This window comes from Protopterus annectens, chromosome 13.part0, assembly GCF_019279795.1.
Source record: "Protopterus annectens isolate FY-2018-M chromosome 13.part0, PAN1.0, whole genome shotgun sequence".
Classification (NCBI taxonomy): domain Eukaryota; kingdom Metazoa; phylum Chordata; order Ceratodontiformes; family Protopteridae; genus Protopterus; species Protopterus annectens.
The window spans coordinates 1,057,319,949-1,057,346,403 of NC_056747.1; the positions used below are offsets into that span (position 1 = coordinate 1,057,319,949).

General features: G+C 43.8%; 1 protein-coding gene across 1 annotated transcript in view; it reads left to right on the forward strand.

Annotated features, from left to right (window-relative positions):
• FBXL20 (F-box and leucine rich repeat protein 20) overlaps positions 1-26,455 on the forward strand; it is a 2,487,640-nt gene that overhangs the window by 387,676 nt on the left and 2,073,509 nt on the right. The gene's annotated exons all lie outside the window — the stretch shown is intronic.

The following is a 26,455-nucleotide window of genomic DNA, read 5'->3' on the forward strand; positions in this document are numbered from 1 at the left end:
GCCCTGAGGATCCTTTTAAAGCCATGATTTTCTCAAACTGTCCTCCTATATGTAAACCCCCACTACCACTACCAAAAGTGCTGTAACACCATCAAGTCAGGAACATACCTCACAAGCCCCAACAAGTGTTAAGGCCACAGATATGTTATGATTCAGTCTGGAGATGGATCTGTAAGGGGATGACCACTCCGGATCCTTCATTTTTTATGGACTCCTAACTTTCATTGCTGTTTTTCCATGACTTAGGAAGATGTTCTGTACTCATAATTTCATTAACTGCTTTTACTAGTAGCAAATTTAGCTCCCCTGCCTACTGTCAAGTCCAGAAGAATTCTGTCAGCCCAAGTGGTATTACCAAAGCTTTGCTTATGACTATTTGCAGCTCCTGTGGGTTGGTCGGGGCAGTCAAGTCCAAGGCTTCCCCCTTCATAACTTTAGGCAAATCTGATCCTTCAAAACATCTCCCAATGTTTGTGCCACATAATCCCTACTCCTTATTTCATCTGTGTACAGATCGATGTAGAAGTTAGGAAATTGCCAGTTGTATTCTCTGGTGAAATTAATCTTTGACCATCTGAGGGACCTCAGAGTTAAGCGATAATACAGAGAGAGCTCTACTGCCAGTCTTCTTTGATACCCTGGTGATTTATGGAAGTAAATATCTTTTTTCAGGAGTGGGGCCCGTGCTATTGGACTGTCAGACTGCAGCCCGCTCAACTGTAAAATAAAGAAAAAAATAAAGAAATAAAATTTTTTTTTTAAAAATCGTGGACTTTCGCGCATGCGCACTAGTCCGGACTGCTGCTGAGACAGTCTGGAGCATGGCAGATTGTCTCAGCAGCAGTCCTGACTGGGAAACATGAAGAACGGAGCTCCCAGAAGTCTGTGCAGTTTTAAACTGCATAGACTGTCCTGGAACTCGCTGGGAAAACGCGTCGGGGTCGGACTGCAATGTCAGAAGTTTGGAATTTGCTGCAGTCTCGTCAGGGGAAGATCTCACGACAGGCGGGGTCTGGTGTGGATTTGCGCGGGTTTTCGTAGCTTACTCAGACAGGGATTTATGGTGGTTTGCTACAGGGATTTGGATTTATGGTGGTTTGCAACAAGATAAGTGTGCGGACAGGGATTTGGATGTATGGTGGTTTGCTGTGTGTGTGTGTGTGTGTGTGTGTGTGTGTGTGTGTGTGTGTGAAAATGCCCCAGGTGCAATATACTGGTGGTTAGACTCATGGTGGTGTGGTAGGGAATACCTCAGACTTTTGAACCATGTACCTTGTATGCAGGTGTTAAAGACCTGAATTCCCTACCCACCACCATTTGTAATAAAATTGCAGATTTTTGCCTCATATTTGATCTGATCTGTTCCTCATAATATCTGTGGTTTGTAAATGTTGCAATGCTTGATATTTGATGGTGCAGTGGTAGCATTGTTGCCTCACAGCTGCAGGTTCTCAGGTTTGATTCTTGGCTGGGGTGCCATCTTTGTGAGGTCTTTATCTTCTCCCTGTGTTTGTGTGGGTTTGCTTTTGTGTCCTCCCATGTTACAAAGACATGTCTGCATTATTTCTTCCTGGGCCTCTGCTGAAAATTGTTTTTTTGTTCCAAGCCCGACTGTCCTGATTAACAAATGTTAAATAAAATTGACAGGCATTTGAATTTCAGACTTCAGGTTTCTGAATGTTTAATTCCTTACATATTTGATGGTGCAGTGGCAGTATTGTTGCCTCACAGCTATAGGTTTTCTGGTTTGATTCTTGGCTGAGGTGCCTTCTGTGTGGAGTCTGCATCTTATCCCTGTGTTTGTGTGTATTTGCTCTGGTGTCCTGCCATTTTACAAAGACATGTTTCTACAGTATTTCTCCCCGGGCCTCTGCTGAAAATTGTTTTTGTTCTGTCAAAAGTAAAATTGACAGGCATTTGAATTTCAGACTTCATATTCTTTAGAAAATACATAGTAAACAACTTTTTAGTCTAGCAATAAATGTACAGTAACACAACCTTTTATTATAGCAATTTTCTAAGTTTATAAGATGACTATTTGAAGTTTGTCCTAATTTTTGGGACTGTATTATGATGTTATTGGCTTTGTCCAGGTGTTTTGTGCTAAGAGGTTGACAGCTATGGTGAAAACTGAATTTATTAAATGATAGCCATTTAAGTTTCAGTCTTCCTCTCTTTCACAAAGCAGCTGGTTTGGTGTAGTGGTATGTTGCTCTGACTGTTTTGCACAGGGACCTTGGCAGTAAAGTGTATGCTGGTAACGCAGCATTTTATTCTAGCAGCTTTCCAAGATTATGCAAGCAATGTTTAATGTGTCCCTGTTTTTTGCCCTTTTGACCCATCCCAATAAATTTGGCTTTTTCCAGATTTCTTGTGCTGTGAAGTTGAGATGCAGTTGAGTATTGAGTAGATTTTACAAGGAGCTGAGAGCTACAGGGGAAGAGAAGTTTAGTGCTGATTATGCTAAGTCCACTCACATTGCTAATAGCACAACAGGTTGTGTACTTGCTTTTGATGCAGAAGGTTGTTTGTTCTACTCCCATAAGGGGTGAATGATGCCGTACTGAAAGTTAAGATATTAACTATGAGCCTGTTATCAGTTTGCCATCCATTTCCAATTGCAATATTACTAGCTTATTTTTTAATGTAATTTAGGCAATTTATTCCTCAGGGGCATCAGACACTTTATTTTTCGATGAAACCATGAAATATAAAGGTGATTGCTAGCAGCAACTTATTCATTACAGATTTATTTAACGTGGAATTATTTAGATGACTTTTTTACTACTTCAGAGATTGTGCATATTTATTGATAATAGTGGACTGTAGAAGTTTGTGTAGACTTGTATGATGGAAATGTTCTGAACTGGGCAGTTTTGTCATTGGTGCATGCGTTTTGTTTCATTGTTTACTGGAAAAATGTTCAAAGCAAATAGGAAGGTGTATCAAAGAGCACATGTATGTTTCATATGCAAGGGGCCTATGATTTGAAAACGGCCCAGAATTAATCTTTATCTGCCACGGGTAAAATGTATTTTCTTTGAATGTGGGTTTCAATGTTTCACTGAATGTGAGTTTCAATGGCAGATAAGTTTTAATGCCAAGTTTGTTTAGCAGATGTTTTAGTGTTTGTGCCGTAAAATGAAAATAAAACTTTCAAATGAAGTTCAAATCATCATAGAAGTAAATCAGTATGCCCATTGGTGTTTATGGTAAATGGAGTGAAATAGCCAAGTAATGATCATTGGAATGGCTGCAAGGGGAGGCTCCATTCGACCATGGTTTTGTGAGGGGGAAGGGCGGCAAGCTTAGGCAGCCCCAGCTAAACCATTCCTCCCAACTGTCCAGATTTTCAAAGAATTAATAGATTTTTTGCTTCTTATTTTTGGTTTGTTCCTCATAAAATTTGTGGTTTTCTGGCAAATCTTTTAGGAATTAAGTCACTAAATAATGACACACTGAGTTTCAGACTTTGTAACCTTCAGAAAAATGCATGCTAAAGTAAGACCTGTTCTATCAACTGTCTCAGTTTATACAAGAGCAATTTTTAGTACTGTTTATATGTACCCCCAATATATTTGGCCTTGTCCAGATTTATTGCATTAACAAGTTGAGAGGTACATGCAAATAAATTGCTTTATAGAATTAGGCATAGCCAAATCTCTCAACTGTCCCTGATTTTGGCTCAAAATGTTGCTCTTCCCCTAATGATCCCTCCGCAAAATAGCAATTTTGGAAGAAAACCTGGACGGTTTATAATTAAGAAACAACTGTAATAATCAGTTGGATTACTTTTATTTCAGAAATGCATGTAGATTCTTTTATTTTGTCAGCTGCTCAAGATAGCAGTACTAATATTAAAGTATCCCTTCTTTGACAGGTTCCCAGCTGTATTGTGTTGCTATTTTATATTTTTACATCACATTTTTGGTCCATTTTTCATAAAATTGTGTTTTTTGGCAAATTAGTGACAAATCATTAAAGACTGAAGTTAGAAAATAATGACAGACATTTGAGTTTCAGATTTCATACCATTCAGAAAATTCATACTAATGCAAGACCTCTATTATCTTTCTAAGTTTATAAGAGCAATATTTTAAAAATTGTCCTTATTTTTGGGCCTTTGTCCCATTTCTTTGTATGGCTTTGTCCAGATTTCTTGCTCTGTAGTTGAGAGGTATGACAAATGTGTCAGGGCCATCACAAGTCAGCCAGAGACATTTCAAACTGTGACATACTTGTTGCACCCCACTCCCCCATGTAGTGACTCTGGATGTGTTGAAGCAAGGCAAGGAGTAGTTATGCAGTGTAAATGTGCAGTGTATCCCCCCCCATCCAAGGTAGACACAAGTACTAGAGTGGCTTTTCATCTGTCCTTGATTTTTTACAGAATGGTCTGGTTTCTGACATATTTTTTGTACTGTTGATTTATGCTTATTACTCAAAGTGCCTGTTGCTCTGTATTTAAGTAGCAATACTTTAATGACCATTAGGTAAGCTTGGCTGAGATTGCAAGATGCAAGTAAGCTTTAATAAGCATACTGTTAAAGAATTGCCAACATTGAAAGCCTTTCTGTTGCTATGTAGAGAATACTTAACTAAATAATGTATAAGCCTTGGGTATTGAAATGCATATGCCAGTATTTGTAATAAAGGACAGGATTACATTATTTTAAGAGTCTCATTACACTTGGAGACTTCCAGTCATCTCTGCAGGCTTTACCCGTAAACAGAATGCCAATCGTGTGGTCCATAACCTGTACAGTAATCCTTTTAGTGTGGTCCATAACCTGTACAGTAATCCTTTTAAGCAATGCATCTTGAGCTTATTTCTTGTTTGCTTTTCATTTTTTACTTTGATCATGTTTTCCCCATGAAACAAGTAGATGTCAGACAGCAGGTCTTTTTTTGGATAAGGAACATTTTTACAAGTGGGGGCATCAGAGATTTCTACTTTCAGCATGTTACTTGGTACTTTAATAAAGCTGAATATAAATTATAATTAGAACTGCAGTGCAAGAAGTGGTTTGAGTTGAATGCTGCTTGTTTTTCTTGTACTTGATTTTGACTGGCATTCCATTAATGTATTTAAAAAAAAAGTAATTACTTTTTTCATGCCTCACAACCTTTTTGTTTCCATCTAGATATTGAGCTGTCATGCAGCCAATGCATTGACATATTTTTATTCTTCTACACTTCATTTTGTCTTGATTGGACTCTCATAATGACAGTTTGGCACCCAGGGCAGTATATTTAGTTTTTGTGGTTTTGAGCATAGCTCCTCTTCTTTCTAGTTGGCCACACCCCTTCCCATTGACCCCACCCATTCAGCTGTCTCCTGCAGCCCCCCTTTGATTTGAAGTCACCAGCTGCCACTGTCTTTTTTTCAAAACTGTTTGGGAAACAAAATCAGGTTTTCTGTCAACTGTGTTGTGTAGTGTTACTTTTCTTATTTTATTTGCATCTTTCTTCCCACCCAGTCCACATCATAACTCTTTCTTTTGTAGTTTTCCCTCAGACTTTGTCTAATTTCCTTTAGGTTCCTGCTACTTCTGTTCCATAAATTTGTACTATAACCCTTTATGTGAGAGTGTTCAATCTCGCCGTTTGTTCTTACACCTGGGTTCGGAGCCGATCCTCGGATCCGTGTCGGCCGCTTGGCAAAGCTCTGCATCGAGAAGAAGCTGGAGACCAACCTAACTCCCACAATCCCCCTCTGCCTTTACCTCAGATCTAGTTTGCCGCTGCAACGTTCGCATCATTTTTGATGAGCTCGGACCACCTTAAGCTAAGATTAATTATTTCTTATATTTCTTATATTTTTCTTTTAAAAACTTTTTCTTAAAGTTGACTGTATGTGTGTGTGTGAGTAGTGTATCGAGGGTTTCTCCGTTCCGTATATAGTTTTTTATATACTTTATTAGAGTTTTCCCTCGGGGCCTACCCCACCCTTTAACTTCTGGATTTGACTATTGGATTGACTATTATAACAGGATTTGACAAATATTTGCTGGATTAGACAAATTTACTGGATTGGGCAATTGTATTGGCTATTTCACTGTTTACTGGATTTGACTGTGTAACATGTCTGAAAAAGCTAAGTCAGGCTTCAAACGGTGCCAATGTGGACAGAAGATGTCTGTCACAGACAATCATAGTTCCTGCGTCTATTGTCTTGGCCCTCTCCATCTGCAGGAAGACTGCTCCATCTGTCATTCTTTCAGTGGAAGGGTCATGACAGGCGCAGGAAACTTATGGATAGGGGCCTTTTGAAGCCTGCTTTCCAAGAGGCTCTGGATGCATCAGACCAGACATCCAAATCCTCGAAGGAATCGAAGACGTCGGAGCCCAGGTCATCGGCTCCGAGCTCTTCATTCAAAGTTCGATCACCGGTTCCACAGACTTCGGGGCCAAGTGTTGAACTGTTGTCAGTTACCGAGCCTCGAGTCTTGGAACCGGTGACGGAGCTCGCTCCCTCCGGCACTTTTGAGGTCGGCTCAGTCTTCGATTCCTTCGACGCATTCTTCCAGGCCCCTCTCCCGATACCGATGTAGACCGCGTGGTGCAGAAATTGATGGAGAATACGGCCTTGTCCAAACTCATCTCTGTCTCCTCCCAGTTGGTGTCGAGACTCGAAGGCCTTCCCTTACCTCCACCTGTTCCTCCTCCGAGGCCTATCCAGTCTTCGGAGCCGGGAGAGGCTGACTTGGTGATTGTGGAGCCCTCTGTGCCGGAACCGTCCTTTTCTCGGTCGGCACCGTTCACCTCGACTCCGTCGGACCCAGTACCGGTGTCTCAGAGCCGAAGATCCATCCTTGGATCCGGGACTGAGAGTCGGACCGATGTTTCGGTTCCGACGCTCCCTCTCGGGGCCTCTGCTCGGATCGACTCTGCTCCGTCCTCTGGGTCGATACCTTCGGTGCCTGTCTCAGGAATTCCTCCGATTTCCTTCGGAACAGGGGGATACCTTTACTCGGGACCTGGGGGCCTTCGACCTCATGAGAAAGGTGTTGTCTACTCAGACAACCACTTTAGCAGATACAGCTTCTCCTTCCCATAAAGGACAGTTATCCTCCTCTGCACCCACGGCTACATCCAAGCATCGAGCACCAGTGTCTCAGCCACCCCTAGAGGGTGCCCCCTCTTCCTCGGAGGCTTCATCGGATGCCCCCCCCCCGAGGAAGTTCCGAGGAAAAGATTGTGTAAGAGGAGACACTTGGATTCTCCACAGGAATCCTTGACATCGGACACTGACTTGGATGAGTCAGAAGGGTCCCCAAAGTCACCCTCAGAGGATGTCTCTTTTTCTGACATCCTGGAGATTCTAAAGCAGAGAGGTGATTGGCAATCCCTTCCCCCTTCTGAGGATGAGTCAGTTTTGCTGAAGGCATTCGGTGCTCGCCCTTCTTCCTCCTGGGTTACTCCGCCCTTCGATGAGTTGATGGAATTGATTGCTCGAAGGGCGTGGGAAACACCTGACATGGTGGAGCCAGTCCCTAGAAAGCCCAATAAATATATTACTGGCGTGGGAAGCACCTGACACGGTGGAGCCAGTCCCTAGAAAGCCCAATAAATATATTACTGCCCCCCAAGATAAGGCTTATCTGACAAAAGGAGTACCAGTGGACGCTATGGTGGTGGCAGCGGCCACGAAAAAGGAGATGTCTGAATCTTCCTCATCTGTCCATCCGCCTAACAGAGATTCTAGGACTATGGACAGGTATGGGAAGCGCATTTTTAGTTCAGCGGCTTTTTCCATGCGATCCCTGAACTATTTGACCCATTTCACACGGTTACAGAGGGATCTAATCAAAGAGTTGGGAGATACCCTCCAGGGTACTACAGATGCTGCTGTCTCGGAGAAAGTTACAGCACATCTCAATACCCTTACATCTATTGTGAACTCGTCCATGAGGCTGATCTCATACGCAGCCGAAGGCTCGAGTAGGGCAGCTGCTTCAGCGATTGCTCTTCGTAGACAATTCTGGATGCGCTTGTGTTCCTTTGCGGAAGCCTTCAAGTCTTCCTTTACTAACGCCCCATTTGATGGTGCCACTCTCTTTGGCCCCAAAGTAAAGGAGACCCTTACCCGGTGTGAGCAAGAGGGAAAGACTCTGTCTGCTGTCTGAGTCCGTTTTTCCACCCCATCCAGACCATACCCCAAAGGGCAACGTGGTGGAAAAATGTGGTTTCGAAAACCCCAAGGCTCTTTCCCAGGCACACAGGGTGATGCCCCCTCCAGAGGCAGAGGAGGGGGCAGAGGTGGAAGACGTCGCCCTGGCGGCAGAGGGGGTCCGCAAAACCAAGGTGACAGGGATACACCCCCTGGGAAACCTTTCCAGCACTCCTGAGAGGAGGCCCGACTGTCCTGCTCTGGAGGCAGTCGGGGGTCGCTTAGCTTTATACCCTCAGGCCTGGCAAAGTCTTACATCAGACAATTGGGTAAAAAGCATTGTTACCAGAGGTTACAGAATTCCCTTCCTATTGCCCCCAGTTCCGCAGAAAAGACTCCCAGATGTGCTGCCCCATCTGCGAGGCCCTGTAGCTATAGAAATTTCAAAGCTGCTAGAAAAAAAGTCATCCAACCAGTCCCAGCGGACCAAAGAGGATTTGGAACTTACTCAAGGTTCTTTTTAGTTCCAAAAAAGACAGGGGACTGGAGGCCAATTCTGGACCTAAGCAAACTCAATACCTTCATCAAGAAAGAAAAGTTCCGGATGGTCACGCTTCAATCGATCCTTCCATTTTTACAGAAGGACGACTGGATGTGCTCAATAGATCTAAAGGACGCATACTACCACATCAAAATGGCCAGGGCGTCCAGGGATCACTTGCGCTTTCGGCTGGGAGCCAGTCATTTTCAGTTTCGAGCCCTGCCCTTTGGTCTGACCTCAGCTCCCAGGGTTTTCACCAAATGTATGGCAGTGGTAGCGTCTCACTTCAGACGCCTGGGATTCCAGGTGTTTCCGTATCTGGACGACTGGCTCCTTTCTGCCACCACCCGGCGTCAACTGATTCAGGCCAGGGATTACACACTACAGCTTTGTGTTCACCTCGGAATTTCCGTAAATTTCGAAAAATCTTTACTACAGCCATCACAGCATATCTCATTCATAGGAGCAGAATTGGATACACGTTGTTTAATTCTAAGGCTTCCTCCAGAAAGGATAGCCTCACTACAAAACCATATAGCTCTTCTTCTGTCATCCAGAAAATCCCCAGCGAAACTGGTTCTGAAGGTTTTGGGTCTCATGGCAGCTTCTCTCATTGCGATACCCTTGGGAAGACTGCACATGAGAGTTCTTCAATGGCTACTGTTTGCACAATGGTCGTTCCAACAGTTACCCCTGACACACAAAATTTACATCACAAACATATGCAAATCACACCTGGCTTGGTGGCTTCGGACTTGCAATCTTTCCAGCGGAAGACCATTTGTGCTACCCACGCCGACAGCTACGGTGACCACGGACGCTTCCCTGATAGGGTGGGCGGGCATCTTTCAGGGACAGACAGTCCAAGGCGAATGGACAAATTTAGAGTACAATCTGCACATCAATGTTCTAGAGTTGAGGGCAGTGTTTCTAGCGTTGCAACACTTTGCTCCCCTTCTTCCTCTAGGGACAATTGCAGTTCAGACGGACAACATGTCCGTAGTCTGGTACATAAACAAGCAAGGGGGAACCAAGTCTTATCAACTATGCAGAGAGGCCATGAGAATCTGGCAATGGGCGGAGTCCACGGGTCGCTTTCTGATAGCAACGCACATCCCGGGGTCATCCAACGTCATAGCCGACAGGTTGAGCAGAACTATCCTGTTACCTCACGAGTGGTCCCTCAAACAGTCAGTTGCGAAGGAGATATTTCGCAAGTGGGGCCAGCCTTCCTGCGATCTGTTTGCGTCTCCAATGAACGCCAAATGCAGGAGCTATTTTGCCCTATTGCCCCCTCCAGGGGAAGTCCCCAGGGACGCTCTGGTTCACGATTGGCCCCCGGGTCTCCTGTACGCTTTTCCTCCTGTTCCCCTGATTTCAAAATTTCTACAGAAAGCCAGCAACCTGCAAAGGACAATTATCCTCATTGCCCCATTCTGGCCTCGTCAAATCTGGTTTCCCTTTCTTCTGGCACACCGAATTCGGGAACCCTGGATCTACTGACCCACTCGTCAGGGGCTCCCCACCCGTCGCTACTCTCCCTCAGACTAGCAGCTTGGCTGCTCCGCTTCCCTACTTAGCCAGGTCTGATCTTCTTTCCCCTGCAGTTCAGAATATACTAGTGGCTTCTCATGAAGCTTCCACTACAAAGACTTACACTAGTAAATGGAAGCGTTTTGTGCACTGGGCAAACCGAATTGTTCCACCAAGGAGCTTCTCCTGCCACTTTGAGAGTGCAATTGGCTGCCATTTCTAACTTTCATGTGGAAGAATGTGGGGCTCCTATTATGGCTCACAGACTTTGTAAGGCCTTTCTGAAAGGATCTTTCCATATTAGGCCACCAGTTAGAACTCCTACATCACCTTGGAACTTGAACCTTCTCTTATCTCAGCTAATGCTACCACCTTTTGAACCAGCCTCTTCCTGTCCTTTGAAATTTTTGTCATGGAAGACCCTCTTTTTGGTGGCCATTACATCGGCCAGGCGGGTGTCAGAGCTTCAAGCTCTTTCCATTAAACACCCTTATTTGATTTTTCACTCTGATAGAGTATCTCTTCGCACTAATCTGTCCTTTCTCCCCAAAGTTTGCTCCGTTAATAACATTAATCAGTCCATTGAGCTCCCTACCTTTTTCAAAAACCACTCCAATAAGTTGGAGTATATGTTACACAAGTTGGATGTTCATAGACAACTCAGATTTTACTTGGATAGAACAAAGGATCACAGAAAGACAGGCCAGCTTTTTATAGCCTTTGCAGACAGCAGGAAAGGTATGGCAGTTACTAAAAGAACCCTTTCCAAATGGCTATCTGATTGCATTATTTTTGTTTATGCTGCTTCGAAACAGACTTTACCTGTCAAGCCCAAAGGTCACTCTACAAGATCAGTATCTACATCCCTGGCTCATGCAGCTCGCCTACCATTAGACACTATTTGTGCAGCTGCCACTTGGTCTAAACCACATACATTCATTACTCATTACAAAGTAGACAGGGTTTCTAGGGACAGGGCAACCCTTGGTTCCACTGTGCTCAGGAACGTTCTCCCGTGAGTTCCTCAGGAACATGGAGCTAGGGACGCTACCCAGGTGTAAGAACAAACGGCGAGATTGAACACTCTCACATTTAGAAGTTATGTCCTTACCATAACGTTCCATGTGGAGTGTTCATCTCGCCTTTGTTCTTACATTCCCACCCTCCCACCCTCAGGAAGAACGTCCGGTTTAGGTGTCTGGTTTGGTTTTTCCTGCTTCTGCCTTAAGCAGTTGTTGTATATATGTGTGTGTGTGTATATATATATATATATATATATATATATATATATATATGTATATATGTTTTTCAGCTGTGTTGTTCTTGGCATGAATGTGTTGTTCTCTCTGACTTCTGGTTTGCTTGCAAACTAGATCTGAGGTAAAGGCAGAGGGGGATTGTGGGAGTTAGGTTGGTCTCGAGCTTCTTCTCAATGCAGAGCTTTGCCAAGCGGCTGACACGGAGCCGAGGATCGGCTCCGAACCCAGGTGTAAGAACAAAGGCGAGATGAACACTCCACATGGAACGTTATGGTAAGGACATAACTTCTAATTTGCTTCTGCAGTTGACTGAAATTAACCTTGGTCATCCTCAGTTTCTTAGTATGACTGTCTACATCAGTTTCCTATCCCTTAGCAAGTTCATAGGTTAAGTACTATGCCATCTGCTTTGTGGGCCATTTTAAGCTGTGCTAATTTCTCTTTTGCCCCTTTTATTATCCTATCCAGTTTGGTGGTGTCAGTAGTGGCTTTAACCATCCCATGATTGATAATTGTATGTTATGTCTACTGAAAATAACTGGGATCATATCATAAATAATTCGAGGGGACCCATGCATGGGATAAAGCATTTAGGTGCTGCCTTTGTCCATTAGTAGTACAGGCAGCAGTCTTGAGGTAAATTTTCTATTACCCAACCATAGATTCAAGTCGTGCTTGAATGTGGACAGGGATGAACTTTGTTTTACATAGATGGGGAATCTGTTCCAGAGCAGTGGTATCCTCTGTGAGGTATACCTGCTCTTCTGAAACCTTCTGTTGATGTTGCAGAAGATGTTTAGATTCCTGGTCCAAGTATTTCTGATGTCATTTGACTTGCTGATGTGCAGTACGTCAATCAGTATTGGGTTGGAGGAGACGTTTTGTCAGTCTGTAGGGCACCAAGTGTAATGACAGGGTTTTGAGGCAGCCCATGTAGGGCATATGGTTTACACTTTGTATCCTTTTAGTAAGAGATCTCTGTAAACAGTCTAGTTGCATGTGTCTGTAGAGATACATGCCAGAGAGGGGGCATTATACTCAGTTGACTGGCCCCTAATGAGGGCTTAGGAAAGGAGAACAACAGTATCTCTAGATCTAATTGTTATCCCTTTGTTGTTAACCTGTGCAATATAAAAGGACTTTCTTATACTAGTGCACATGCTAATTGAATGTTGGGTGTCTGTCCACAAAAGGTTCCCAAATCCCATACAACTGGGTCAACTCTCAGGGGAGTATTCTCACTGTGATAGTTCAGTAGGGTAGATGAGACTCTAAAGGATACAGTAATGCATTTTTCAGCATTTAGTTTCAGTCCATGATTCTGGTACCAATTATTTGTTTGGGGCAAATCTTCCTCTAGCATGACTGAGCATAGCTGGAGGAGGGGCATCGACTACAACTCTGATCTGAGATATACAAGTATCCTGTTTTTTTTTTGGCTTATTTATACTGATTATTGTTTCTAGCAATTTATATATAGCACTTTTTTTTGCCTGCTGCATAGTTTTTAGTGTATTTTATTGCTATTAACTAATCTGCATGGGTAACTGATTTGTTTGTAGTTAAAAGTATTCTGTATAGTCTCTTTGCTCCTTTATCTGTTTAAAAACTTTCATTTTGTGGCTTTCTGTAGTGTTTACTGTCTAAAGAATGTAGGCTAATAGCTTTAGTATTGTCCTAGTTCAGATTTGCTGGCTCTGGGCCCGTTTGTCTCTACAGTGATTGTTCAAAGCACATGAACAGGCCATCTTGAATTAGCAGAAGCCTTTCTTTACCTTGGCTAGATTGTGTTAATTGGCTGCTGGCTAGTAGGAGGCTGGTTCTTTTGTGCTTTTTTTAAAAAAAAGTTGTCTAAAGTTGTATCTTCTGGTATTTAAGCCCTAACTTTGAGAGGATTTCTGTCTATACACACTGAGCAGAGTGGAGGAGGGGTGTTGACTACAACTCTGATCTGAGATATGCAAGTATCCTGGTTTTTTTGTATCATTTATACTGATTATTGTTTCTAGCAATTTATATATAGCACTTTTTATTGCCTGCTGCAGAGTTTTCAGTGTGTTTTATTGCTGTTGACTAATCTGCACGGGTAACTGATTTGTTTGCAGTTAAAAGCATTCTGTAGAGTCTCTTTGCTCCTTTATCTGTTCAAAAAGCCACAAAATGAAAATTTTTATAGTGTTTACTGTCTAAAGAGTGTAGGCTAATAGCTTTAGTATTGGTCCCCACCCTCCTTCCCTGTTGGTGTCTTGTTGTTATACTTGGTGGCTTTGCAGTTGCCCGCCCCTACTGTAAATTTGATCTGGGACACTCCTCCCAGTCTAGTGTCATTAGCTCATTCTACCTATTACAGAGAGAACATCTGAGAAGGCCTTCTGTTTCTCCTTTTTCCCTTAACCTCCTTGTGTTCTGACTGTGCTTCTCAAACATTTTGGAATTGTAGTGTATATTTAGAGCATTTATTTTAACTGTAATTGCCTTAATATTGCTACAACTCAAGTGCTCTAGGTTGCACTGCACCTGAATATTTTGTGTTTTAGCTGCTTTTCTGGGTATATAGACTTCTCTGTATATGTAGACTAGCTACTTATTCTGCTGTATTACTGCCTCTTAAATCGTTTTTCAGTTGTGCATTTGCTTTGCTTCATTTAAAAAGTTTTAAAATGCTAATTTTGTAGTGTTTTAATTGCATTTACTGTTTAGGACTACACACTCAAGTGTGTTAGCCTTTTCTGTGCTTATTTACTGTATTATTGTATTGTTTAGCCTGTTTTAACAAAAAAAAATACTGTCTTCTTCGTTTCCCACCTTTCCTAGCCAGTCCATATCCCAGGCTTTGCTTGTCTCGGGACTTTATTTTCTGTGTTCAGAACTATCCAGACCTTGCTGTGGTAGAGAAGTCCTGCTGCTTACCAGTGGGAGTGGTGAGCATTGTACTGCCTATCTAACGCTAGATAAGTGGTTTCCAGCTCTGAAATTGTAATTGTATTAGCCTTTTTGGGCTGATTTCTGTCCCTTTCAACTTTCTGGTTTAAAAACACTTGTGTTTGCACATTTTTTGCATCGTGCAGCACTGCGAGGCTACAATTAAACTATTTCAGGTGCCAGAAAGTCTGCTATTCAAATTTTCCCTTAGAACTAGCTGGTTTCTCAGCAGTAGCACTAAAATCTGAACCCCTATGACTAGTACTTGCTCTAGAACCTGCTGGAAAGCACTAGGAAGCTTGAAACTGATGCAAGCACTCAACTCTCCTTGTCATTAAGGAGAAATTAATCGTAGGCACTAAACAGCCTATAATTGCAAATTACCTTCCAAAGGTAAGGGAAAACAGCTCTTATACTTTACAAAAAAAGCACCTAAACAGGCATGTCCAAGGGTCAGCTTCCGGTGATTTCTCCTGTCCACCTGATGAATCTGGGCATACTGGGGCAATGCGGCAACTGCCTCGTGTACACAGATAATCCTCTCTTCTTACCACCACTACAACCTGCGAGAGATGCACTTACATAGCCAAACTGGAAGCAAAGCTGTCTCCGGCCAAGATTGTGCTAGACAGTCAAGAGGAGAAGGTTAACACCTGCACTACACCTCCCTTCAAAACCCAGACCAATAACACCCACACATAACAACACTAAACCCACATATGCGGAGGCCCTTAACATTAACCTGCCCAAGCAACAAGGACCTCTGAAGCTGAAATGCAAACAAACACCAGTCACAACCAAAGTGATACATAGCTCACAACACCAGTGTGCCACCCAACAACAGCCCCTAAGGCAAGACAAATGTACCCAACACTTTGGTCATAGGTGAATCTAGTCAGGCACACTGATGTCCCACTCACCAGGCTGAATAAGGAGAAAATTACAGTCAGCAGCCTGTCTGGTGCTAGGATCCGCCACATAACGCATGCACTCAAGTCACTCCACAACAAGTACAAATACCACTCTGTCATTGTCCATGTTGGAGTGAATGACTTGAGACGTGCATCCCTGGACTACATGAAAAGACATGGAAGAGCTCTCTGATCATGTGGCCCAGGCAGGTATGACCCTAGCCCTGAGAAGCATCCTGCCTTCGCCCAGAATGATACCACAGTATAAGGACAAAATGATTGACTTCAACAATTGGCTAAGCTTCTGGTGTCATTCAAAGGGGATCTAGTATCTCTCTGCCTAGGAAGACATGATCGACAAACCACGATGCTTTGCCAGAGATGGTCTGCACCTGTCACTCCTGGGATTCAGGTTACTGGCTAAAGCTCTTGCCACCCCTATAGTGCCTTTTTTAGGCAAGGTTCAAAGGATAAAACCACCACTGTAACAGATACAAGCATGCAAAATCTGAAGGTAATGCTACTCAGTGCTAGAAGTCTAAACCTCAAAATGCACTCTCTCGAGTTACTCCTAAAAATGGAGAATATAGATATCTGTGCAGTAACTGAGACCTGGTTCAAGGCACCAGAGAGCACCTCTGCAGTACCAGGCTACAACTCTTGCCACACTTTCCGGCCACAAAACCAAGACCGAAACACTAAAGGTGGAGGAGTGTCCATATTCACCAAGGATATTCACACTTCCAGACTAGTTGCCCAACACAATGCATTTGAAATTCTCCAGGTGCAACTAACGGTAGGTAAGACTGGAATCCAAATTGTAGCTTGCTACAGATCCCCCACCATGTCCCAAGATACTCACTACACCTTTCTAAACATATTGGAAAATATTAAGATACAACCAAACACCCTAATACTGGGTGATTTCAACTACCCTGCCATTAACTGGGAAAACTACTGGGGTACCAACTCCTTTTCCAAATGGTTCTTGGAATTCATAAATTCCAACGCCCTGGATCAGCTAATACAGTGTCTCACCAGGGGCTCCAATATCCTAGACCTGGTCATTACCAACATCAGAGATAGATGCTCCACACCAGTGGTCACCCCCTCATTGGTCAGGTCTGACCATAAGCAAATCACCCCTGACATCCACATCCCACCCCCACCCCCACCCTCAGTAAGGAAACCTCATTAAACTTCTCCAAAGCCAACTTCATGCTACTGAAGTCAGAAGTGACAAACTTCATGACACCCATGCAGACGGGATCTGAAAGTTCGACTGCAGAATCCTACACTAAGGCACTGTACGAGCACATCCACTAGTGCATGAATCGTGCCATCCCAAATAGAACCAAGATGCACTTCTCCAAAAAAAAGGAAGCCAATGTGGTGGTCCCCTGCTGTAAACAAAACTGTTGCAGAAAAGAGGAAAATCCCAGGATGCAAAAAACTCCCTCACCAGTCTGTGTAAGAAGCTGAGATCCCTCATAAAATCCTCAAAAACTAGTTACGAAAATAAAATTGCCAAAGATTTCAAAGACAACCACAAGGCATTCTATAGTTATGTCAAGAATCTAAGTGGCAATGCTCCGATCTGCTCTGAGCTACAACAGAATGGCATTAAATATACTGATCCCAAGGATATTGCCAATATCCTGGCAGATCGATTTAGTGCCAAGTTCACCCCTCCCTCACCCCCTAAAGGGCCCATCTCAATACCAAAAGATTGCAAAATTCTGGTAATCACGGCCACACAGTTGGAAACCGCACTCTCCAAAGCTAAGAATACAGCATCCATGGGACCAGATGACATCCCAGGCTGTGTACTACATGAACTACAAAATGAACTGGCACCTCACCTAAGTGTCATGTTTAATCATAGCCTTACCTCAGGCTTCATGCCCACTGAGTGGCGCACAGCTACAGTTATTCCACTCCACAAGGGGGGATCCGCCTTAGATCCTGGGAAATACCGTCCCATCAGTCTGACAAGCCTGATCTGCAAGGGCATGGAATGCATTATCATGGAACTTGTAAACAAAGACATTGGCAACCTTCAGACACTGGACCCCACCCAGTTTGGGTTTTTGAAGGGCCAATCTTGTCTCCTGAATCTGATTGACTTCTTCAAATCAGTCTCCAGAGCTGTGGACGAGGGTAAGGCAGTCCAAACAGCCTATCTGGACCTCGCCAAGGCCTTCAACACTATCCCCCACTCTGGAATCATAGATAAACTTACTAAGCTGGGCATAAATCCCTACATCATTTGATGGGTTGCCAATTGGCTTACTGACAGAACCCAGACTGTAAAAGTAGCCTACTCCAAATCCAGCTCCAGACAAGTGGAGTACCTCAGGGTTCAGTCCTAGGACCACTCTTGTTTGGCATCTACTTTTCTAAAGTACAGGCCAACACTAAGGGACTCTGGCTAACAAAGTTAGCAGATGACTGCAAACTGGGAGCCATTATTGAATCCCCAAATGATGTGGGTATTCTACAAAAGGGCATTACAGAAACAGATGCCTGGTGCCAGAGCCATGGGCTCAAGCTTAATGCCAAGAAATGTATAGTTATCCCCTTTGGAAAAAAAAATGTACCCATGAATTACCACATAGGTGGCGGTATACTAAACATCGAAAGTGTGATGAGAGACTTGGGGACACAGGTGAACAGTGGTCTCACTTTCGATAACCACATCGCCACAACAGTCAGGAAATCCTTCTATGTGGCACACCCCATCACTAAGGGCTTTTCATCCAGAAAAAAGAGGTCATTGTCCCACTGTACTCATCCCTCATTAGACCCATTATAGAGTATAATGCCCCATTTGGTATGTACATCACAAGACATCTGCAACAGCTGGAAAGGCCACAGAAATACCTCACTAAAAGAATCACAGCCCTAAAGCAGATGCCATATGCTGACCGTCTTAAAAAAAAAAAAAAAAAAAAAAAAAAAAAACTCCAGCTATACTCTGTGACAAATTGTCTACTCAGAGGCAATCTCTGCTTAACATACAAGGCCATGTCAAACCCTGAGCTGTTGGACATGCTCCACTTAAAGAAATCCCATTCCCTCAGAGCCACACGCTTCAGGGATCTAAACCTTGTCATCACAATGAGCAAAACATGCTGGAGGGATAGGTTTCTGACCCAGAGACTCCCCATACTTTGGAATAGACTGCCCATACATGTCAAGCAGAGTGCCTCCTTGGCCCTCTTCAAAAGGAACCTGGATGATTGGATTGGAGATGGAAAATTCACCCTGGGGATCATGTCAGTTTCCCTTGTAGACGGGGGTCCAGAGAAGTAAATATTGTGGGAAGAAATATCCAAGGAATTGCTATGGCTAGGCTTGTATAGGCCCTAGGGCCGATAGCCTAGTACCAGCCTATGAACCTAAGCCATTTGGGGATTCAGTAACTGCTCCTAGCTTACAGTCATCTGCAAACTTATTTACCCAGAGCCTTTTGGTATTGGCGTTTACTTCAGGGAAGTAGATGCCAAACAGGGGAGGTGCCAGCACAGAACCCTGTGGGACTCCACTGGTGACTGGTCTCTTTGTGGAAGTAGCTTTCCCCAAGTTTTACTGTCCTTTGTCTTATTTTGTGAGTCAGCTGGCAGTCCAGCTGGTGACATTGGGATTTATTCCCAGTTTAGTTTTTCTACTATGGCAAAGTTGGGGGATTGTATCCAAAGACTTGACAAGGTTGAGGTATGCGGTGTATACTGTTTTAACCTCGTTTATTGCTTTGGTGACCTTTCCAAAGAATTTCACTAGGTAAGTATAACCTGGCCTTAACCAACCTAAACTAAGATGGGTCCAGTGTTTGAAGGTTTCCTATGTCCTTATTGATTTGTTCCACAAGTCCTTCTATGGTTTTGCATTTCCGGCTATTTAGACTTATGGGTTTGTGAATGCCTGGAGGTATGTGGAAGGTCCTCCCTTAGCTGTTCTCCATTTTCTTGGTACAAAATTTGTATGGAGGCTGAGGTTGAACAGTGTTGTTGGAGGTAGCTAAATTGTGCTTCATGCTATTTAAAATGCATCCAGGGATATTGTCTGGACCTATCAGTGCACTAGGTTTAGCTGTTAATGGTACTTTCAGGACTAGATCTTGTACGATAGCTGAGGGTGAGTCTGTTTCAGGAATATTTTTTCATGTAGATAGAGGGGAGAAAGGGGTAAAGTTTGAGATGAATCTGTTGGCCAAGTAGGTTTGCCATATCTTCTGCATCAGTGTTGGTAACATCATTCACAGTCTGCTCAGCGCATTGCTGCTTCTTGCTTCTAAAATTATGAACATAACTAAAAAAAGGGTCTTATGATTCTCTTTGGCCTGAGTGGCTATTTTAAACTTCAGACTTGGCTTTGGTGGAGTTTATTAAGCTCCTGAGTTGTTTGTTTCAGTGCCGAGGACTCTCTCATTCAGAGAATTACTTTTCTTACTTTTGGTCACAGTTCACGGTGGTGCCGCAGCTAGCGTTGTTGCCTCACAGCAAGAGGCTCTCCTGTTCAATTCTCAGCTGGAGCGCTTTCTGTGCATGTCCTTCCTGTGGTCGAGTGAACTTTTAAAGACATGCGGGTAGGTGCATGCATGAATGGGTGTGCCTTCTTTGAAGGTTGGGTGCCAGGCTGGCAACTCGACACTGTTAAAAATCCACTGCCAATCATAAGTGGACCGGTGATCTGCCGTGGCAACCCCTAACTGGGAAAAGCCGAAAGACATTACTTTACATAACAGTTCTCTTCTTTTTATTGTAAAGCTTGTTGATAAGGTTACAACATAGGGGGGTTTCTGAAGTCTGCCTTCAACTTGTTTCTACAGGGGACATCTGCATATATGCAGCTGTTTACATGCTGGTACAATGTGGTGTACGTTTTGGTGTATTCAGCGGAGTTAACTTGGTTTGGTGGGGATTTGAGTTTTGCCAATGTATCACTTAGGAGTAGGTAGCGTCTCTTACAAAAACGTTTAAAGGTTTTTTGAGTGGAAGGGGTCTCTACTTTCAATTTTATTTTTAAGGAGACTGCATTATAGTCCGACTTAAGTGATGAAGGTATGCGAGGGATGGTGCAAGATACCCCCACATTAGCGGGGACCAGATCCTAGATGTTTCTCCTAGTGGGTACTCTGATTGTGCAAAGGCAAAGTCCAGGAATCTCTGTGCATGTGCATTAGTAGTGTTATAGCATTGCCAGTTTATAGTTGGTTTAGATCACCTAGGAAAATGGTATTGGGTTTAATACGGAGTTATTTCAGCTCCAGTAGGTAGGTGTGACTTTCATGGGTCATAGAGGGAGTTGTGTAGCTAGCTAGTATATGGTATGGGGCCTTTCTGATGGTTATTTGGACGTGAAGCTCTTATGAATCATACTGATTTACCAGCCTTGATGCAAGTCTCTTGAATGGAGATTGACATCTCCACTTTTTTTCCCTCCTGTGCAGTAACTGATTTAAATGTGTAGAAAGTGTTATAGCCCTGCACATCTGGAATACTCTCTACCATTTTAAACCATGTTTCAGTTACTACACAGATGTCTGCATCCTCCAGGGTGAGGAGGACTTGTAGGGAGTGGAGGTTCTTGTTTAGGCTCCTAGGATCGAAAAGTAACACCTTCATATTTTCCTTTGCTTATTTCATTATGTTGGTAGGTTTGTCTGGTTGACACTGCTTAAAAAGGCACTATGGGGGTGGACGAGGTCTTGGCCAATAATGGAAACCTTAGTGGGGACAGATTCAGGCCATCCCTTGTGAAGCAGTATGGTCTGTTCATATCCTCACAGGCTGACAGATATTGGACCCTCTTTGAATGACACCAAAAACTTAAATTATTGAAGTCAATAATTATTTTTAGCTGATATTGTGGCATTATCCTTGGAGAAGGTAGAATGCTGCTTGATGCAAGGCTCATCTTGGAACCCAGTTAGAGAACTCATTAATTACTTTCTGTTCATATAGCTTAAGGAGGTACACCTGAAGTCATTTGACACTTACAATGTACTATGACGGAGTCCTATACCGATATTTGTTGCTCAATGACTTGATTGCATGTGTGATTTGACTGATCTTGGCACCACACCAAACAAGTAACTATCACTCTTTCCTTGTGCTGCTTTGTCTTTTAGTGGAGTCGTCTATAACTGGAATGTTTGATGCTCATCGTGTTACCCTGCTGCAGTCATCACACTTGGGTTATCCTGTCGTCAGGCGGTCCCGCAGTCGGCTGGAATTCCAAAGTCTTGGTCCGGCGTCGGTTGCTGTCGCTTCTTCCCTGACGTCAGTGCGCCAGGGGTATATATAATGCAACCGATGCAGTTTTCTTCAGTCTTTCTTGCCGCGCGGTGCCTGAAGCAGTTTGCAAGTGCCGGTCAGCCGACTACTGAGATTTTTTAATTCGAATTTCAGACCGAAGTCTTCTATAAAGCTCAGTACCCTGTGGGGGAAACTTTTCTTGCCTCAGACCGATGTCAGAAAAAGTTAACAATTGTATTTCTTGTGGGAAGCAAATACCTCATAAAGATTTTCATTCTTATTGCATACCTTGCCTAGGCCCAGACCACGACGTCACTAGTTGTCGTTTTTGTGCTAGATTTAATAAGCGTACTATTAAAAGATGCTTTGATTTCGCACGACACTACTTCGGTAGGAAATTTAACTACATCATGCCGTCGGAGCAACCGACTACCGGTTGCAAAAAACACAAGGATAAGGGCAGACAGCCCAGGCCTAAGCCAGATTCCGAGGCCTCGGCTGGTCCGGTCTCCGGTTCTCCGGTCCTCAGTGAGGCTCCGACGCAGCCCCTGACTACCGCAGATCTGGAACCCTAGACAGCTTCAGAATTTTTGACGGAATGTACCAGGCCAACGCAGCCATTTAGTTCAGGCCCTACCGACGACATTACTGAAAAAGATGTCAGTGCTGCAGAAACGCCATCTGTTTCTGAAGGCGTTTTCAGACCGACTACGCTCACCATTAAATCGTATTCTAAGGCGAAGACTCCTATTAAATCTAAAAAGACTGCACTTCAGTCCCCTGTTCAAGGCCCCATGCCTAAGAAACAGAAGCTCAAAATGGCTGAAGATTTGATCACTTAAATCAGGGGTTCCCAGCCACCTCCTGACAAAAGGCCTAGACAAGAGGAAGATTATGTATCCCCTGAACAAGTGTCCATTTCTTCAGACTCCTCTGAGGACCAAGATTTCTCTTTCTCCCCTTATGAAGATTCTGATGCTGAGGATTCCATTCCCTCAGCCTCTCCTCCTGAAGACTACTCCTTTGGGGAAACTTTACACACTATGAGGGAATATTTTCACTGGGAAGGTCAGGATTACTCTGACTCGAAGAAAAGGCTCAGAGAGTTTCTTTTACTCCCCCAACACAGACCACTTGCCATCCCACCAGTTTTAGACATTGTGGATGAGTTTATTTAGAATCCAGTTTTAACCCTGATTCTCTACCTCCTGCTAAGCCTGACAGAGTGCCTGATTCCCACAAATTTCTTTACAAAAGCCCTGTTGCTGACCCAGAGACCATCTTCCAGGGTCCCAAGGGGGCTAAGGCTTCTATGGCTAAAAATCCTGTACCTTCTGAGAGGGATTCCAGAGCACTAGGCAGGTGGGGGAAAAAGGTTTAAACCTCAGCCACTCTAGCTATGAGGGCACTTAATTGCCAATTTCACATGCTTGCATATCAGCAATTACTAATCTCTCAGTTAAAGCAAAAAATGACCACTCTCCCTCAACAATCTGAATTGAAAGAAATGCAGTATCTGTTGCATGCCACTGAACAGGTGGGCAAACATACCTTACAATGTGGGTTTGATTCTTTGGAGGCCTCCTGCAGGGCAGCTGTCACTGGGTCTGTTATATCTGTTATACGTAGGCATGCTTGGTTAAAGGAACAAACTCTACCTGATCATGTTAAAGCAAAACGTCTAGATGCTCCCTTACAGCAGGATGTTCTTTTTGGAGTTAAAGCAGAAGTCGTCTTAAAGAAAATGGAGGATAAGGCAAAATCTATGCAGTCAAAGATTTCCTACAGGTACAGCCCCCTCGCTTCAGCAGAAACTGGCCAACAAAAAATTGGTCCTTTCCAGCTACAGATGCCCAAGGGGCAGAAGACAACCACAAGCCCAGTACAAACCTCATCAATGGGGCGCTACAACACAGAAGGGAGGAGAAAACAGGTCCCAATCTACCAGAAGGCAAACTCAATGACTTGCACCTCATCTGGCCAAGCAACACTCTTGGCAGCCCCCTTGGGAGGAAAACTCGCACTTTTTTCAGACAACTGGCACATTGTCATAAAGGACAAATGGGTCCTAGACATAATTTTACAAGGATACAGATTCCATTTTCACACCTTGCCAATGAAAAGAGGCATGCCAAACCTGCCACAAAATCAATGGGCAGAGGCACACAAACAAATTACAGCTCTCATGGACATGAGTCATTCAACTGGTACCTACTCTAGAGCAAGGTCAAGGATTTTACTCAAGACTCTTTCTAGTGCCCAGAAAGGACAATGCCTGGAGACCAATTCTGGACCTTTCAATTCTAAACACTTACTTGCAAGTACCCAAATTCAAGATGCTAACACTACAGCAGCTTCTTCCCATGTTGGGCAAGGAAGCATGGCTAGTAAAGTTGGACCTCAAGGAGGCATACCTGCATGTCCCTATCAGACAAAGTTGCAGAAGATACCTCCGTTTCATTGCAGGTTCAATCCATTACCAATTCTCTGCACTGCCCTTTGGCTTATCTACTGCGCCCACAGTCTTCACAAAATGCCTGGCACCAGTAATTGCATACTGCAGACAAAGAGGAATTCAAATATACCCATACCTGGACGACTGCCTCATCCAAGCAGAAAGCAAGGACATTCTATTACATCATCTGGCTTTTGTGAAACATCTACTAAATTGCCTGGGGTACACAGTAAACGAAAAGAAGTCAAAACTAGTACCCTCACAAAGTATGACATTCCTGGGTGCCAGCTTGAATACAATGGCCCAGAAGGCTTATCTGACGCCAGACAAACAACTTCAACTGACTCAATATTTCAAAACAAAGGCCCAATTAACTGCAAGAAAAATTCTGCAGGCCTTGGGCTTCATGGCATCTTGCATACTACTAATACCATTTGCAAAGCTGCATATGAGGAAATTACAGTGGTACCTAAAAAGCGTATGGTCTCAACACAGCCACAGCTTGGACACAATGGTATCTCTCATTCCCTGCCTACAACAGGAGTTTCTGTGGTGGTCACAGGCATGTCACCTCAACAAGGGTCAGCCTTTCACCTTGTCCCCAGCCAGGCAAACTATCACAACAGATGCATCAGATTACGCCTGGGGGGCTCACATGGCAGGACAGTGCGTTCAAGGCGTATGGACTGCAGATCAAAGGAATCTGCACATCAATCAAAAAGAGATGCTAGCTGTACAGAAAGCTCTGACAGCCTTCAAGGATCTATTACATCCAGGACAACTGACAATAAAGACGGACAACACCGCAGTAATGTGGTACATAAACAAGGGGGTACTCACTCCTACCCTCTGTGCAGGCGAGCAATGACCTTATGGAACACAGCTCTGGCTTACCAAGTTCAGTTATAAGCTCATTTCCTGCCAGGACAGAAGAATACATTGGCAGACGACCTCAGCAGAAACATCATGGATCCCCATGAGTGGAAACTAGATCCACAAGTATTTACAATCATAACGCAAAAATGGGGCCTTCCAGACATAGACCTGTTTGCCAGCCCTCAAAACTATCGACTAACAAAATTTTGTACAAGGGCACTTCACCATCAAGCCTGACAGTATATACCTTCCCTCCATTGCCTCTCCTCACAAAGGTGCTTCTGAAAGTCAAAAAGGAGAGACCACAACTGATTCTCATAGCCCCAGACTGGCCACGCCAGCACTGGTACCAGCTATTGAAGAATATGGCCCACGGCCCACCATGGATATTACCACAAATTTCCCATTTACTTACACAACAAAACAATCAGATTCTTCACAGCCAGCTCAAAACCTTAAATCTGGCTGCATGACAAATCAACTAAGCATCCAGCCAGCTCCTCTTTCCCAAGCAGTTATGGATGTTATTCTGGAAGCTAGGAGGCCAAGCACCAGGAAGGCTTATTCGGACAAATGGAAAAAGTTTTGTGCCTGGAACCAATCTAAAGGCCAAGACAAAATTCAGCCTCACATGCCTCACATTCTACAGTATTTAACTGAGATGTTGCACAAAGGACTTTCTTTCTCCTCCATTAAAATCCATGCTTCAGCTATTTCGGCCCACTACAACACGGATCCACCCTTATTTTCGCATCCACTTCTAAGGCAGTTCCTCAGAGGGGCAAAAAACATTAGACCACCCAGGAGAGCACCTACACCAACATGGGACCTCAATTTTCTTCTGGAAAAACTAACGCTTCCTCCCTTTGAACCAGCTTTCTCTGCAGATCTTCAGTACCTATCATGGAAGACTGCCCTGCTGCTAGCAATAACTTCAGCTAAAAGAGTCTCCGAGCTACACGCACTAATGGCAGTGGATCCTTTCCTCATTTTTCATCAAGACAGAGTTTCTCTACGAACTAATCCTTCCTTTATGCCTAAGGTGGTTTCCAGTGTGGCTTTAAATCAAACCATCCACTTACCCACCTTCTTCCCAAATCCACATAACAAAGGTGAGAGACACCTGCATTCCTTGGACATTCACAGGCAACTTTGTTACTACTTGGACAAAACTAGGGCTTTCAGAAAATCTGACCAGCTCTTTGTATCCTATGCTATAGCTTCTCAAGGGAAGGCTATATCAAAGCAAACCATTTCCAAATGGATAGGTCATTGCATACGTTTTTGCTACACCCATCATGGAAAACCAGTTCCTGCTACCATTAGACCCCACTCTACCAGGGAAACAGCTACTTCTACAGCCTTTCTCAGGGGGGTTCCAACCAAGGAGATTTTGGAAGCTGCAACTTGGAGTTCAGTACACACCTTTACCAAACACCATCACTTACCACTTTAGTCTAAGACCAGGGCTGGCTTCGCCACTGCAGTTCTGCAGGGCCATCTAGCCTCCTCTAACCCTCTGATACCTCCACCCATCCTTAGCTTTGGGATTCAACCCAAGTGTGATGACTGCAGCAGGGTAACA